Source organism: Camellia sinensis, chromosome 5, assembly GCF_055761805.1.
Source record: "Camellia sinensis isolate YWXY chromosome 5, ASM5576180v1, whole genome shotgun sequence".
NCBI lineage: Eukaryota > Viridiplantae > Streptophyta > Magnoliopsida > Ericales > Theaceae > Camellia > Camellia sinensis.
Window position 1 is genome coordinate 46,069,550 of NC_138965.1, and position 16,959 is coordinate 46,086,508.

Below are 16,959 nucleotides of genomic sequence, written 5' to 3' on the forward strand. Positions count from 1 at the left end.
GATGGTAGGTACTTTGTTCCTTTGGTCCACTTTGTCTTGAGGTGTTGGGTTTCATCTCTCATTCTCCTGGGCACTGTAGGAGTTTATTGATAGGATTGTGAGAGATAAAAGTTATATAATGAGATTAGATATGGCATAATGAGAGATGAGATAAATAGTTAAAAGGAGTGAGGTGTTATATTTAGTTAGAATGAAATAGAAAGAAATAATTACATTTGATCAATTGATGAAGGGAAAAAAAAAAAAAAAAAAAATCTATTGAGGCTCCTTCTAGTGTCGCAATACTTATTATATTATTTAATCCCCTATTTTCTTCTATTTAATCATCCATATCGGTATCAAAATTATTCAAAATTTACTACCATGCAAAACAAATACCAAATTGGACTATCTAGTGGAATCGACATACTTCCTCATCTCCAATCATCTTCTTATCTAATAATCAAATATCAGACTAACAATCTGGTAGGTTTCACATTTCTCTCCACTTTTAGTACCACTATCAGTGAGACAATCAAACGTTCCCTCTGTTTAGGACATGGGATTGTATATACTAGGTAGGAATATAGTCATAGCTAAGTTTCAAACACCCTTGTGATGAAAATAGGGTACTTTGATTCTTACTAAGAAGAAAAAATTCATACTCACATAATAAAAAATATTTGATAGGAGTTTTGTAAAGGTCAAATCTACAACACGATTCAATAAGACTAATATAACTTTTACGGAGATAGATGATCTTATCTAGCTTCATCTGAGGAGCTCAAACCTGACATAAGGCAAACACAAGACACAACATTTTTGTTTGAATGAAAGGAAATGATAACTGTACACAACAAACGATATTCTTATTTTGCCAAAAAAAGAAAAGAAAAGGAAGAGTGATGAGTTGCATCAATGATAAAAATACACCCTTATGATTTGTTATGAATGTTAGTCTCCTTGTGATGAAAATAGGATACTTCGATTCTTAATAAGAAGAACAAATTCATATTCACACAATGAAAAATATCTGACAGGAGTTTTGTAAGGTCAAATGTACAACATGTTTCAATAAGACTAATCTAATGTTTAGGGAGATAGATGATCTTATATACTTTTAGGGTTGCAAATGAACCGAACCGAGCCAAGGTTTCCTGAGCTCGAGCTCGGCTCGTTTACTTATCGAATTCGTTTATTGAGTTCGAGCTCGGCTCGATAAGGAACTGGGCTCGAGTTAGGCTCATTAATATTAATGAAACTCGAGCTTAGCTCGATAATTTTTTTTTCCATATTATTTATATTATTTAAATAAAAATAAACGAGCCGAACTTGACGAGCCGAGTTTATGCGAGCTCGAGTTTGACTTGTTTAGTAAACGATCCTAATATTCAAGCTTAAACTCAGCTCATTTACTAAATGAGTTGAATCGAACCGAATTTGTTCATGAACAACTCGACACATTGTAGCCCTATATACCTTTGCCTTAGGAGCTCAAACCTGACGTGGGACAAATACAAGATGTAATTTTTTATTTATTTTTTTGAACAAAAGGAAATAACAGCTATATACAACAAATGATATTCTTTTTTTTCCTAACAAGAAAAAAAGTGATGAGTTGCTTCAATGATTAAAACATACCCACATGATTTTTTTTTTTTTTTTAATCGAATGTCCGAACTAGTTATTTATTATGAATGGTAATATCTCCTTGTAACTTGATCTGTATAGATATGTTTTCCAACACCCTAAATGGAATGATTGATGACTCCAACTTGATGGAGAACCTGGAAATCTTTTTAAAACAAAGATATATTAAAGTTGTATCATTTTTAAGCCTCCGTTTGGAAAGTGGGTTGACTTTTTGACTTTTTGATTTTTTTGGCTATTTTAACTTTAGACTAAAAAGCCTGGTTTGGAAAAGACTTTTTGACTTTTGTGACTTTTTGACTTTTTGGTGATGTGTCTTATTGTTAAATTACCAAACTGCCCTTCATGTTCAACTTTTACCTGTGAGGCAATGAAAGTGGTCCTCCACGTCAGCCTCCGTGGAGGACCGAATTTGGATAATTTTTTTTTTCATTTTTTTATTTTGGGTTTGGATATGGCCGATTTTGATGTTTTCTTTTTTTTTTTTTTTAAGAAATTTATGTTTTTGTCATTTTTATTTTTTTATACATTAATTAGTTCTTGTTATTTAATTTACGTTTTTTCCCTCATTTATTTTTATTGGTATACAATAACTTCTTTTATTTTTCAAAAATGAGTTTTCATGTGTTTTATTTATTTATAAATTACGTGGCGAATGGTAATTTAAGTTTTTATGTTTTTTTTTGAAATGTTTTTGAATGAGGCGTATTTTTGGATGAGTTTTTTTTTTTAATTTACGTTTTTGTCATTTTTTTATTTGTACACATTAATTAATTAATTTATTTATACATTAATTTATTACGTGGCAAATGCTAATTTCTGTTTTTTGGATTTTTTTTTCTTTTTTTTTGGATGAGACGTATTTTTGTCGTTCTTTTTTTTTTTAATTTACGTTTCTGTAATTTTTTTTATTTGTATACATTAATTTGTTTGACATTTTTTTTTTGTTTTTTTTGTTTTTTTTTGTGTGAGACGTATTTTTGTCGTTCTTTTTTTTTTTAATTTACGTTTCTGTAATTTTTTTTTTATTTGTATACATTAATTTGTTTGACATTTTTTTTTTGTTTTTTTTGTGTGATGAGACTTATTTTTGTTTTTTATTGGTGTCATGTGACTTATTTTTGTGTTTCTTTTTTTTTCATTTACGCTTTACAATTTTTTTTTATTTGTATACATTAATTTATTTTTTGTTTTCAAAAATGATTTTTCATGTGTTTTCATTATTTTTAAATTATGTGGCAACTGCTATTTTATGTTTTTAATTTTTTATTCTTTATTTTTTACTTTGTTTGGTTTTTTGGAAAAACATTTTTTCATGTCATTTATTTAAAATGATGTCAAAAATCATATATTGCCGTGGCACATGATAAAAAATGATGTCTGTTTTTTCATGTGTTTTTCTATTTTGATTTTTAAAATTAATTTTTTTTTCATTTTTTGTGAAAGACGTGATAAAAAGTGAGGTTTTATTTTATTGTCCTGTGTACTTTAAATAATTTAATTTTAATTTTAATTTAAATTTACTTTTAATTTTATTTTAAATATTTAAATAATGTAAATAATCTAAAAAATTTAGTAAGTAAAAAATTAAAATAAATATTCAAAAAAATTAAATCGTATAAATTTAAATAATTTAAATATTCAAAAAATTATTTTAACAAAAAAATTTAAATAATTTAAATATTCGAAAAATTTAAATAATTTAAAATGTTAATATTTTAAATTTAAAAATAACTCTACAGTCAAATCGTAACCAAACACATAAAATAAAACTCAATTAATAAATTATTTTTAAAACTCATAACCAAACACATAACTTGAAACTCCATACTACTTTCAGAACTCTACACTGAAATCATAACCAAATACATAACAAAAAAATTAAAATATTTAAAACTAGTTTTATAAAATAGAGTTTGAATTTATTTTTACAAAATATTTTAACAAAAAATAGAAAAAAAATTTAATTTTTTTCTTTTCAACTTTCTTTGTTTTTTCTGAGAGAAGGTGTTTTTTGGGAATTTTTTTTTTTTTTTACTTTTTTGTGGGTGCTGACGCATGCTCCTCTTTCATGGGGGTAGTTTCGTAAATCTACTTTGGCATTGGTTGTTGCCAAGACCATTTTCACTTTTTGTCTGCATGTGGCTAGAAAAGTCTCTTTTGTCCACATGTGGCTGATTTAGCCTGAGATCTCCTTCCCAAACAGGCTCTAAATATTTCTTGTAAGATTAATGTTTAAAACTTCCAAAATGGGTGACTCTCATAACTTTCAATTGATTGGTAATCACTTATTACATAATTTTTTTTTTGTTGTCCTTTCTCTCTCGCAGGTGCCCTCCCTTGCTCATAGGTGCGTAGAGGTTGTGGGAGCCTGTAACGCTTCTGTTCATTGTAATTTGATTTGTAAAGTTTTGCTTGTGTAAAATTTGTTAAATTGCCCTTCCTAATGATGTGACCAATAACTTTAAGTGAAGGTGGTTGCCATATAATTCTAACCTTTTGTACGATATGAGACAAACATTTACACAACTCAAAAATAGTTAATAGAGACTCACTAAAAGTCAAACCCACAACATTTTAACTGCTCACTTAAGACTTTTGGATATTGGATTTATAGAAGAAATAAAAAAATATATAGTTTTAATTTCACTATCTTTTATGATTTTTAAATAAATTTAAAATTCAAAAAACAACCTAAAAATGAGCTCAAGAAAAAAAAACACCATGATCACCAAATAATATGGATCAAATAGTTATTTTATTTTATTTTATTTTAACTACACGGGATATTGAGATAAACACTTTCTTCTAACGTTTTATATCTAATTTTGAAGATTTATACTATAAAATCGAGATTATTACCTGTCTAAATATACAATTGTACAATTATGATTACTAGAATATGTATACCTCAACCCTTTGGCCTTTAACAACAATGGTGACTCCCTTGGTTTCTTTTCCATCAACTAATACGCATCTAACAAATACTCCTTATCTAGAACGCTTCTGTCTGATTGGGTTGGAGTTAATATGCTTAAGACTTTTCTGTCTTACCAAATTTAAAAGAATCATTTCATTACTAGGATTGCTTAACATAAGAGCGGTAGGGGTTTGACATCTGCCACAATCTCGACCATTCTTGTCATGTATGTGATACTTTGATTAGAGATCATGCCATGTTAAAATCTTCTAAATCCAGTGACTCTACTTAAAAATATATTCTCACAATTAATATATTAATAACTTGAATTTACACAACCAAGTGTTTATACTTCTCCATAACACTCGAATGCCAAATCTCCATTTAAAAATTTAGGAATTGTTTGGGATGTCCTAACCTAAATAAGTGTACTTTTTATTTTTTTAAACTAAAAAGTTGAGGAAAAAAAGATGAATGTTTGGGTTAACTTTTTAACTTTCTACGAAAAAATGTGTATTTAAAAATTATATAAATAAGTGTATAAGAGAAGTTAGTGAAGTAGCCTGTACAGTCTGGCAGAGCAATGGCTGATTTGGAGATAGGAAATTGTTGCCTCCTTTTCGGGCTTGAATTGGACGGTGTTGTTCGGCCCGTGTGGGCCCACCACGGGTCCCTTTTTGCTAATCGGAACTGTTGAATGTATAGAATTCGTCGACTACTATATATTTGTAAAAATTCACGTTGATCGGATATCAATAGCTATCTGATCGTGTTAGTTTTTTTTTCAACCGTTAACTATAACACCATCTATTTTTTATACAAAACTGATTTAATCATGTAGCTATCCATATCCGATTAACGTGATTTTTTACAGGCATATAATACTCGACGAGTTCTACATATTAAACGGTTCGAATTATCAAAAAGGGACCCATGGTGGACCCCACTAACCCAACATTATCCTCCAACATAATGAATATATATACCTAATTTTCTTTTTTGTTCCTTTGACAGATCAATAAGTGCACTTCCATCAATTTAGTACCAGTCACATCAACTGGTTGGTTTGTATTAAAATATTGTGTAAATTAATTTTTTTATATTTTTAATTTGTGAATAGTAATAATTTTTTAATTTTTTTAATAATTTTTTGACTTTTTGAATTTTTGAATTTTTTTTTTTATGATGCCCAACCTGGCCTTAGAGGCACAACTACTTCAAGTACACTCAATTTGGATAGACCAGACACTTGGCTTTGGAAGTAATGGCTCTAAACCCTAAAGGCTATGAACTATAGAGATTTTTGTTAGGCTCAAATTAATGTAGACTTGACTGAACTGTTAAAGAATCCAAACTCCAAATTAAATAGGATTAAGTTCATAAGCCAAAACTCTTACGCTTAACTAAAATATTAAAAATTCAAGTCCTGTCAAATGCAAAATTGCCTTTCACATATTTGTGGGCGTTGGACTAAAAGTGACTTGGGCTTGGGCCTTTTTTTGGGCTTGGACCTTTAGCTATCAATTCTTAATTCAGCTTGTGCTTGGGTGCTTTTGACATAGAAGTGTTATTTTAAGTTTAAAAATTGGATGTATTTTTCAAATCTAACGATTTGATAACGTATTATAATATTTAAAGTAGTTTTTTTTCTTATATTTCTTTTAAAATCATATTATTTATATATCATTGAATGTAAAAAATAATCTGCAAAATCAACTTATGTAAAATTTTTCTTTAAGATAGAGCTCATGCCGTGAGTAACCAAAAACAGTAAAAGCATATGCAAAATGATTGAATTGATGTTCCGGTGGTCTGTTGCTTTTATCCAAGGGTGGTGATTGAGACCCGCTCCAATCACCACTCCCACCACTCCACACACACGTGGCGGGTGGTGATTGGAGGAAAAGAAAAAAAAAAAGAAAAAGTGGTCAATCAGATAAAGAGAGGGTCAAGAGGGTAGAAAAAAAAGGAGGCCCAAGTCATTATTGTTTATCCGAAGTCTAGACCCTGTGAAGCACATGTAGTGGTTTAGCAACGTAAAAATTGTTTATGGCTTTGTTATAAGTTATATCACATTAGTTTTTTTATTATTTATTTTTTCTATATATTTTTATAAAAAATTAAAAAATTATTAAATAAGTCATACGTAAACTTTTGAATAAATATCTTATATTTGAATTGAATTTTATCTGATACGTTGATATGGTAATTTTTTTTAAAAATAAATTGGATATATATTATACAGATATAGTTAGATATATTTGTTAAAAATGATTATTTTTAATTTAAAATAATAAAAAAATTAATTAAATAATTTAATTAGTTAATGATCCAACCTACAACCTACATTTTAAAAGTAACATATAAATTAAAGTTAAATATCATTATATTACAAAATTTACAAATGAAAAATTAATTTTAAAATCATGCTATGTACAAAAAAAATAATAAAATTAATTTTACCTTTGTATAAAATAAAGTACTATTTCAGCTGAGGCATGTATGGGGCACGATAGAAATTAAGAAAAAAAATATTTGAGTACGCTTTTTGAGTACTTCATATGCATATAAAAGTAACCATGCAAAGTACCAATATCCAATAAGTAGCTCATACGAATGCGACATTTTTTTTTTTAAGTATGCATGCTTCATAGCTACTCCTCTGATATCCTCTAATAATTAATAATCTTGAGAGAATTAAAAAATATTTAAATATTTATTTTTCTTGATATCCTTTGCAAGTAAAATAATTTGCTGGTAGTTATACAATTTTTGATAGCCTAATTGTGTTTGCATATTAGATTTGCTAAGAAATTTTCAAAGAAAAATTAAATGAAAAAAAAGTTAAATTTTATATCACGGTATCACCTTTTCATTTCATTCTTATCTGTCTCTACAAATATCTCCTTAAATTTTAACTTTAGACAACCTAAATAGGACATGCATGCATATTTTTAAAGAGAGCAAACTTCTGTAACAAATATGTGTTGTATCAAATCTTTGTAGTACAAAAGCTTGTATCCCATAATCCGTCAAAAAATTAATGTTACTATAATTCCTATGAAATAGTTATACTCGGTGACATATATATTTTTCACTTGAATTTGCATACAAATGATTTTTACACGAATTTTACTTTTTTCAGTAATGAATCTTTTTAAATTTAACAAATGAAATAGAACTAAAGAGTTGAAATGGTAAAAGAATGAATTGGGATACAACTTATTGACTCATTAAACAAGGAATTTCATGAAAGGGAGAGAATTATTCTTCATAAATTATGTATGATCATCATTATCACATGGCTTTCAAAAGTAAGGGATTGACCAAATCATAAGGGTCACACTCATACATTTGCAAAATACAAAAGAGTACTTTAAATGGAGATGCCCCCAAGTACTATACTTTCAAACAACACATCACTTTGGCTATTGATTATTCCCTAAATGCATTTTTAGCTATTTTATTATATAAAGTCTTTATTCTATTTGGTGTAAACACTATCACATTTTTTTTTTCTTTTTTCTTTTAAGAATATAACCCTTCATATTTACTAACACATTTAATAACGACTGAGTTTTTTTTTTTTTTTTTTTTTCATTTCTGATATTGTCCAAAACTACTAAATAAGTTTTTACATTCATTAAACAGTCATTTAATTGTCAAACTATCCATAAAATTAATGTAAAATTATAAATACATAGCGTCTATACCCACCACTTATATATATATATACACGTATGGGGGGAATGCCATGGCAACTTGGACAAAAGCAATAATTCAGGAGAATGGAATGGTGAATATATTCTTAAGGGAGAAGAGTTGAGGAATTGAGTGTGGGGGATACAAAAACAATGAGTGACAATGATGCTCAAAAGACAGAGAGTGGACAAACCCATTTGAACATGACTTGGACTTCCACCACTGCCAGGGTTTATGAACCCCACAATTTATATATGTATATATTGCAAGGTCAATCCCCATAATGTCAAAAGGGACATACATGCACATGTTTATCAATTATTTATACAGGTGCACACCTCAGATAATAGGGTCCTTTTACAGATATGCTATGTACATCACTCTCCTTTCTCCCTCTACCACTCCTTGTCTCTCTTTTTTTTTTTTTTTTTTTCAATTTTTTTGTTACATTCTCTCTCCACCTATTTTCTTTACCTGTGGCTAGATTCTCAATCTTTATTCTTTCTAGAGAAACGCTAAAAATCACAAAACTTGAATGAGAACATCTCATCTAGCTATATGGACAGTAGGTCAAGCTTAGAAAGACTAAATAAGTGTATTTTTTAATTTTTTATGAAATATAGATTGGATTTAGGTTGGGTTTAAAGTGATGTGTTAGAGAAGTGATGTGACTTAAATAAGATGATATGACTTAAATAGGATAGTGACTTTTTGACTTTTTGAATTTTTTAGAAGATGTCAAACTTGGTCTTATTACTTATTTAGTAATAAATAGTGTCAAAATGTTTTATTATAACAAGCACTACAATCTATAAAAGTTTAGGCACTAAATTTTTTTATCTCTAAACGTGAGATTTTTATTATAAAAAATATTAAGAGATTAATTTCAATCGTCATGTAAGTTGTTACTAAAAGGCTATTTTAAAAAGTCAAAAAAATGTTGGTGACAAAATTTTTAAAATGTAATTAATAAATACACTTTTTGGGACAAAATAATTTGGTGTTAATAACTTCACTTTTTGAAACGAAGATTTTGGTTCCAAAAGATAGTAATTCATTACTAATAAATGTATTAAAATGTGTAAAAAAGTATTAAAATATATGAAATTGTATTCAATTTTTTTTTCCCTCAATTATTTACACTTAACTTATGCCTCATGCCTCATGCCTCATGGGTGGTGATTAGCAATATCTTTTTAATTAGTCAATAAGCAAATAATAACTAAGGAAATTCTACAACACCCTAATAACAATACTAAGAATATAACAACAATAATTCATTCCAGCCAAATAAAATTATATAATAAAAAAAGAAAAGAAAAGAAAATCTCATTATGGGTAACCTTTTTTTTTAAGGATAAATTATACTAACGGTCACTATAGTTTGGGATTTGTATCACTTTAGTTTCCAACTTTTTAATTGTGATACATTTGATCCTGAATTTTAAATCTTGTTTCAAATAAGGAGAGTTGAAGATACAATTGCTTAATTTCAGAACAAAATAGTCAATTTAATAAAATATAAACTAATTTGACAAAAAAAAAAAATCAATTTTTTTTTTAATTTTTAAAAATTATTTCTACCCACTAAAGATAAAATTATGTAAAATTGATAAATCTTTTAGACATTTATTTATTTATTTTTTTAACAAATTAATTTTTATTATGTATTTGGATGATGATCATGTAATAGATGGTTGTTTTTATTTTCATTAAATTAATTTTTATATTTTCAAAAGTCAAATATGTAGATAACTTTTTTTATCATTATTAAACCAATCTATTAAATTAAAAAATCCGAAACTAAAAACATTTTATATATTAAATATATCGATTACATTTTGAAATCTTAACAAGCATCTATTACATGATTATCATCCAAACACATAATAAAAATTAATTTAATAAAAAAAAATAAATGTCTAAAAGATTTATCAATTTTAAATAATTTTATCTTTAGTGGGTAGAAAATTTTTTTTAAAATTTAAATATATTTTTTTGACATTTATTTTTGTTAAATTAGTTTATATTTTATTAAATTGACGATTTTGCCATTGAAATTAAACAATGATATCTTCAATTGTCCTTATTTGGAACAAAATTCAAAATTCAAAATTCATGGTCAAATGAGTCACAATTGAAAAGTCAGAGACCAAAGTGACACGGGTTTTAAATTATAGGGACTGTTAATATAATTCATTTTTTTATTTTTTATTTTAATTTTTTATTGGCAAAAGGAAAGCATTATGCTAATGTAATTGACAAGTAATAATGTGCTTCCATCAGCCACTCCACGTAAGTGTCAATGTCTTAAGATAAACAACCATAATTTGCTAAAGCTAAGAAAATGAAAAATCTCTTTGTCCACTCAAAATGATGGAATAAGGCTTTATCCTAATTATTGCTTTTTATTATTTTATTTCCTCTTAAGAATGTATCCAAATGTTTTTTAAGTTCCAACTTTGGACCAAGTCTTATTGAAACTTTAAATGTGAACTACCTATAATGTACTTATAAAATACTATTTGGCTATGTGGTGCAATTTATAGATGCTATTTATAAATTTCTTGTTTTAATTTTGACAGTTTATGTCTAAGTGTTTGATATAATTCATACTTATAGGCTATTAGATCAAAATAATTTAAATAAGTTAGAAAAAATTGATTATTTAAAATTAGAGAAGGATATTTTTAATTTTTACTTTCTAAAATATGCCTTATATATATGTGTGTGTGTAATTTACTTGGTGTTTTTTAAGGAAAAATCATAATCAACCCATCCACCAATCCAAAAGAAAATTTCTTAATTTATCCTAGTACTTTGGTGAAATACGAAATCGTATAAAGCTGATTTTGAGGTGAAGTTCCATGCCGCAATAACACTGACCACATTGTGTCTCATGATTGTGTTGATTGGTAAAAGATGTGAGATTTACGATTTTGTGTTGAACAAGAAGCATGCTTATTTGTGTTTTTATGTGACACGTATCACATGATGTCCCATGGACACTAAGGCCAAGTTTGACTAACCTAAAAAAGTGCACTTATTTCATCTTTTTATCTTTTTTGGGTCACATCAATCAACATCTTCTCTCTACTTTTTCTACACATAATACAAAAAAAGTCAAAAAGTACATTTATTTAGTCTTCACAAACTTGGCCTAAATAATTTTCTCATTTTAAGATATACATTTCATGATATAATAAAGTTACTTAATACATATACAAAAAGATAGACACATACAATGCTCCTTTCCACTTACAGGCTGGACACATCATCAATTATCTCCTATAACTCTAATACAAAAATGGTGGGTTTTATAATTTAAACCAATAATTATTATTTTAAAGCACCACCTAACAATGCTCTAAGAATATTGAATAATTTCCCCCAGAGCTTTGCAAAATTTTGAGTACAACATCAATTATGAAACTATCTCATTAATTTTAGGGGAGATTGTAAATAAGTAGGCTGATATTGATTTTTTTTTTTTTAAAGAAACTTATAGAAAATAATTTATTTATTTTTATTTTTGTTGTTGCAAATTTGAGAACTGTGTCCATCCATGTGTCTGACTGTAGGAATTAAAAAAATATATATAAAACAAATGCATGAAGACAAAGGTGTAGCATATGTTGTTTGCATGAGCAGGTAGAGGACAAACCTTAAAAGGTACAAAATCTTTAGACTCTGGATGTACACTATCGCTTGCAAAACCTATTGAAGCAATTAGCAATTTGAAACTGATATACATACATGCATAATTCAAAGTATTTTATAATCATAAAACCAAATAGAGACAAAGCTTTCTCAGATTTGGAGGTTATATGTGTTGCTTTGCTTGCATTTTGAGAAGGTTAACGACAAAACTAACAAAGATTTCCCCACCACATAGATCTTTGTCTCAAAATAAATCAATGTTTTTGTTTTTGTTTGTGGATTTGGTACTTTTAAGACATTAAATCCTTGTTCAGGTAAAGGTTTTGGGTACCTAAAAAAATACATATTAATAAAGAAGAGGTGGATCATCACTACCCACACCCATGTGGATTGTTCAAATCCTCATTTGCATTTAACAAGGAAAGTTGGAACTAGTAGTAGTTTTGAAGTATTATGTGATATTATTAATGTAATATTTTTTATTAATAATGTAATGAAAATTTTTACAAGTTGAATAATACTAACTCATTTGTATTATGTAGTTGAGAAAAAAGAAATGACTCACTTAATGCAAAAATTATCATGTGGATCCAAAACATTAGGTGACTAATTACTCAACCAATGGTGTTTCATGATTTTCCATCATTATTCCTCTGTTTCAGGTCATGAAAATACATAGCCCTTTATTATTATTGGGTGAACACACAATGTGATGTTCAAGAAAGATATGATAATTACTTTATGTATTTTGCGGTCCCTTGTTTATTAGGAGTACGATGTTTATGACTTCAAGATTACCTAATAATTTCCCCTTATGTCTTATAAGTAAACTTGAAAACATATCTTCAAAAACTATAACATAGTATTTATGGCATGTGAGTGTATTTAGAACTTAATTTTAAATATACCCACATAATTTCTCTTTACACCTATCACAAACTATGCAAAGCTTGTTCTTTAAGTAAAACACTTGTAGAAGTAAATATTAGGCCGTGTGAATTGGACAAGAGTTTCTAAATACACCCTTATTAAATTCTCCCTACACACACCATATGCATTACAACACTTAAGCCTTTTGAAGAAACTCTTTTATAAATGGGTGCAGTTGAGAAATTTATTGGGTGTATTTAGAATCTCACCAATTACCCACTCGATTTTTTAAAAATTATTTTGTTTTGACCTTTTATTTAATAAGGTCTTTAGATGCTAATTTGCCCTTACAAATTTTGTCTTAACTTGAGGGGCAAGAATGACATTTTATCCATATACCATGGGAAATTCTATTTCCATACACCTACCTACCTCTGTATACACACTTAATAATTTATTTTTTTATTACAATTTTCTCCTAAAATAAAATTACTAAAATGTCCTTATCTTCTCCACCAAAATCCTAATTTCTTCATCCTCTCTAATAGCCACAGCAGATGCCTCTTCACTTTCAGACCTTGTTGAGATATTCAAAAATTTCAGTTGAGTAAACAACATCAGTGCTCCAACCCTAAAAATTATGAATTTTATAATTTTTTTCTCCACCAAAACATCTCATTTTCCTACCCTACACATACTAACTAATTTTATAACCCTAACATCTCGCCATGCCCTAGCACTTTCCTACCCTACGACGCCATCCCCTAGCCATTTCCTACCCTCCGACGCCACCCACCAACCCCTTTCCACATTCACCATTGTTATTGCATCACCAGCAGCCCCCACCTTTGTAACTTGTTAAGTACCCACCCTCTACCGCCCTTGGCTTGCACAAACCCCCTTCACTTTTACTGTCCTCTCCTCGTTTAACCCAGCCCCCTAACTTTACAACTCGCAAAATCCTAGATTTCATATCAAGGTTTTAGTGGAGAAGAAAGAAGAAAAAGAAGAAGAAGAAGAAGAAGAAGAAAATATGTGGGGGGAGGTGAATGGTGGAGAGGAGGCGGTGGGTGTCGAAAGGCCACGACAGAGGTGTGGCTTCGGCGGCAAAGGTGATCCCAATGGTAGGTTGGTATAGGGGTAAAAATGGGATTACCTGTAATGTTTTGGAGTGTTCAACAAAAAAAAATGTTATAATTCAAAATTAAGGTTGGAGTGTCCAAAGAAATGGGGTGCCTAACTCAATTTTTGGGATGCATTTAGAGCAATCCTATATTTTATACATAAAATAATCAATTAAAAGAAAGATTATTGAATAAAAATTCAAGGTCACATCTCACACATTCTTCACAAAATTCGCAGAAGATTTCTATACGCTCTAAAATTTTATTATTTTATTTTCTTAATTTTCTACTCAAGGAAAAAAAAAAAAAAAAAAACTAATCACAACCTTTCCTTATTCATGAAAACAGGGAAAAGTGGGATGAAAATTGACATAAAGCAATTTTCAAATTGAAAATACAGGAAACCCATTTACAAGGAGATGACAGCATGCACTAGGTTCAATTAATGTATAATTAATTATTAGATGTTAATATATAGATTGATTAGACATTGTTGAACATAAATCGACGTGGAGATAAGTATCCGTACAATTGTGACAATAAAAGTTATTTTACTTATAAAGCATCTAATCAGTAAGTTAATTATTTCGAGTCAAGCAAATAATTTAGTGGTTAGACACTAATCAGGGTTCAAACCTCATTAACTCCTCATTTCTCTTAGGTAGTGTGCAAGTGATTTCTCTCTATAGAGAAGGGTTGAGCTCCATGGCCAAGCAAGGCTTTTCGGGAATAGAAGTCTGCACAAGTAATAAACGGTGAGGGTTGTCCGACCAAGATTAGGTTGGAAAACTTGTAGTGGCTTGGGTTGAGACCCGACTCTTACTGATTTTCATATAAAGATGTTGTATTAGAAAAAGTTTTTTTTGTCAAAAATTGGATTTAACTTGAAAATTTACTAAGTGTGAAAATTGAGCTTTTCAAAACTTATGATTTTGAAAATAATTTTTAACAGTAATTGTTCTTTACATATTAAATAATCTAATTTGATTATATGAAATTTTTCTATAAAGTATTAACCCTTACTTCAACATCAAACTTAGAAATTTCAATCAAAAAATTATTTTTGTACCCAAACTGGGGAAACCACTTTTTGATTTAATTGGATTTTTTTTTTTTTGAATCCAAATGGATTACATAAATTGTTACATATGGAAATAAGGTTGATGTGTTGGGAGTGCCTTAGAAACTGAGCTGTATGACTATGTCCAGGGTGATCGCTCGAGCGATCGATTTACCGCTGTAGCTCGACTTTTCATGCTTCTTTCGGAAGACGATAAGCCCTACAGTATCGGACTCTTGCGGTTCTGAATCTGATCTCACAAGTGTAATATGAAATAGATACACACCAAAGAGTCCAAATTCGGCAAATCTTTTAGAAAATCGATTTTGAATCAAAATGCCAAAAATGGACTGTTTTGCCAGATACAGAGTTGTCACCTAAATATTTTTGAAAAATTTAGGAAACCCATGACTCGTGTCAAAAGCCGCGTGTCCGTCATGAGTTTTCTAAATTTTCCAAAAATAACGAGAACAAAAGAGTCCAAGTCATGTGTTTCCTAAATTTTCCAAAAATATTTAGGTGGCGACTCTGTATCTGGCAAAGTAATCAATTTTTGACATTTTGATTCAAAATCGATTTTCCAAAAGATTTGCCGGACTTGACTCTTTTGTGTTTTTCTATTTCACATTGCACTTGTGGAATCAGATTCAGAACCACGGGAGTCCGAATTGTAGGGCTAGTCGTCTTCCGAAAGGAGCACGAAAAGTCGAGCCACAGCGAACCCGAGCGATTTTTCTTCTATCTCAGGACGCATGAAGCGCAACCATGGGTAGGTTTTATCTCGGGATGCATGAAGCGTGACCCCGAGCGATTTTGTTGTTTATCTCAGGACGCATGAAGCGCGGCCTTGGGCAAGTTTTATCTCGAGATGCGTTAAACACGACCCTAAGAGGTGTTTTCTTTCCTTGTCCTGCATTTTGGTGTGGTTAGAGTGTGTTTTAGATCTTTTTGCATGGAACCTGTGTTAGTTTTAAGCTTGAAGCTACTCATTCATATGTTGTTATCTTGCTTATTGTATTTGTCATTGCTTATTGCATCATCTTACATAATCATGAGTTTTTCAAAATAATCGGCTTCGTGAAGCGTGTGAGTCCAGCTTTCAAAGTTTTCTCTGTGCATATAATTTACATCTTGCCCCAAAACTACGCTGGTTTGATTCATTGCAAAGGGGATACGTAGGCAGCTTGCAGGCATAACCATTTTAATTTATGTCTTGATTGTTTGTCCAAGTCTTACAGCCTTGTCAAAATGGGTCGTCTTCGGGCTTTGACATTCACTCACGTCATTTCATGACTTTGAGTTCTGTCAAAGAGGGGCAACTGTAGACACCCCATTTTTGACCGCCCTTACGACTTGGATTCCACCGCTTGCGTACCCAATGATAAAGTTGTATATGCTTGTCAAGTACTCGAAGTCCTCAGCAGAATGCCACAACTTTGAGCCTTCAAACCCTATACACCTCTTGTCTTGTTTTGGGCCATAACCATAGTTCTTCAAGCCTGAAAAACCTTAGGACTTGTTGGCCACCACTGTTGGCTACCGGCCACTGATGCATACACCAGCAGTGCCAGTTGTTGTCACTGATGCATACACCTGCCTACACGTATATGTATTGATATTTCTGAGGGAGTTTGATGTTTGTCTATATATAGGAGACCTCCTCTTCTGTCTAAAAGGTTGGAAATTTTGGGAGCAAAATATTTTCTCTTTTTACAATTCTCTCTTTCTCTTGCAAATTTCTTGAGCCTTTGCCTATACACTCTAAACCAAACCTTGTGATATTTAAGATGAGGTACTTTTGAGTCTATTTTGAGCTCTTGAGGGTGTACAAGTGTTGGTTTAACACTTGGAAAGTGTTCTTCTCTTCAAGAGGTATGAAGCTTGGTTTGTTTCCTTGCTTTGTTTGCTATTTTTCCTACTTTTTTTCTATTGTTTTTGGACTGTATAGACTCTGTAATTTTGGGCTGAAACTTATGGTTTAAGGCCTTAAAGGG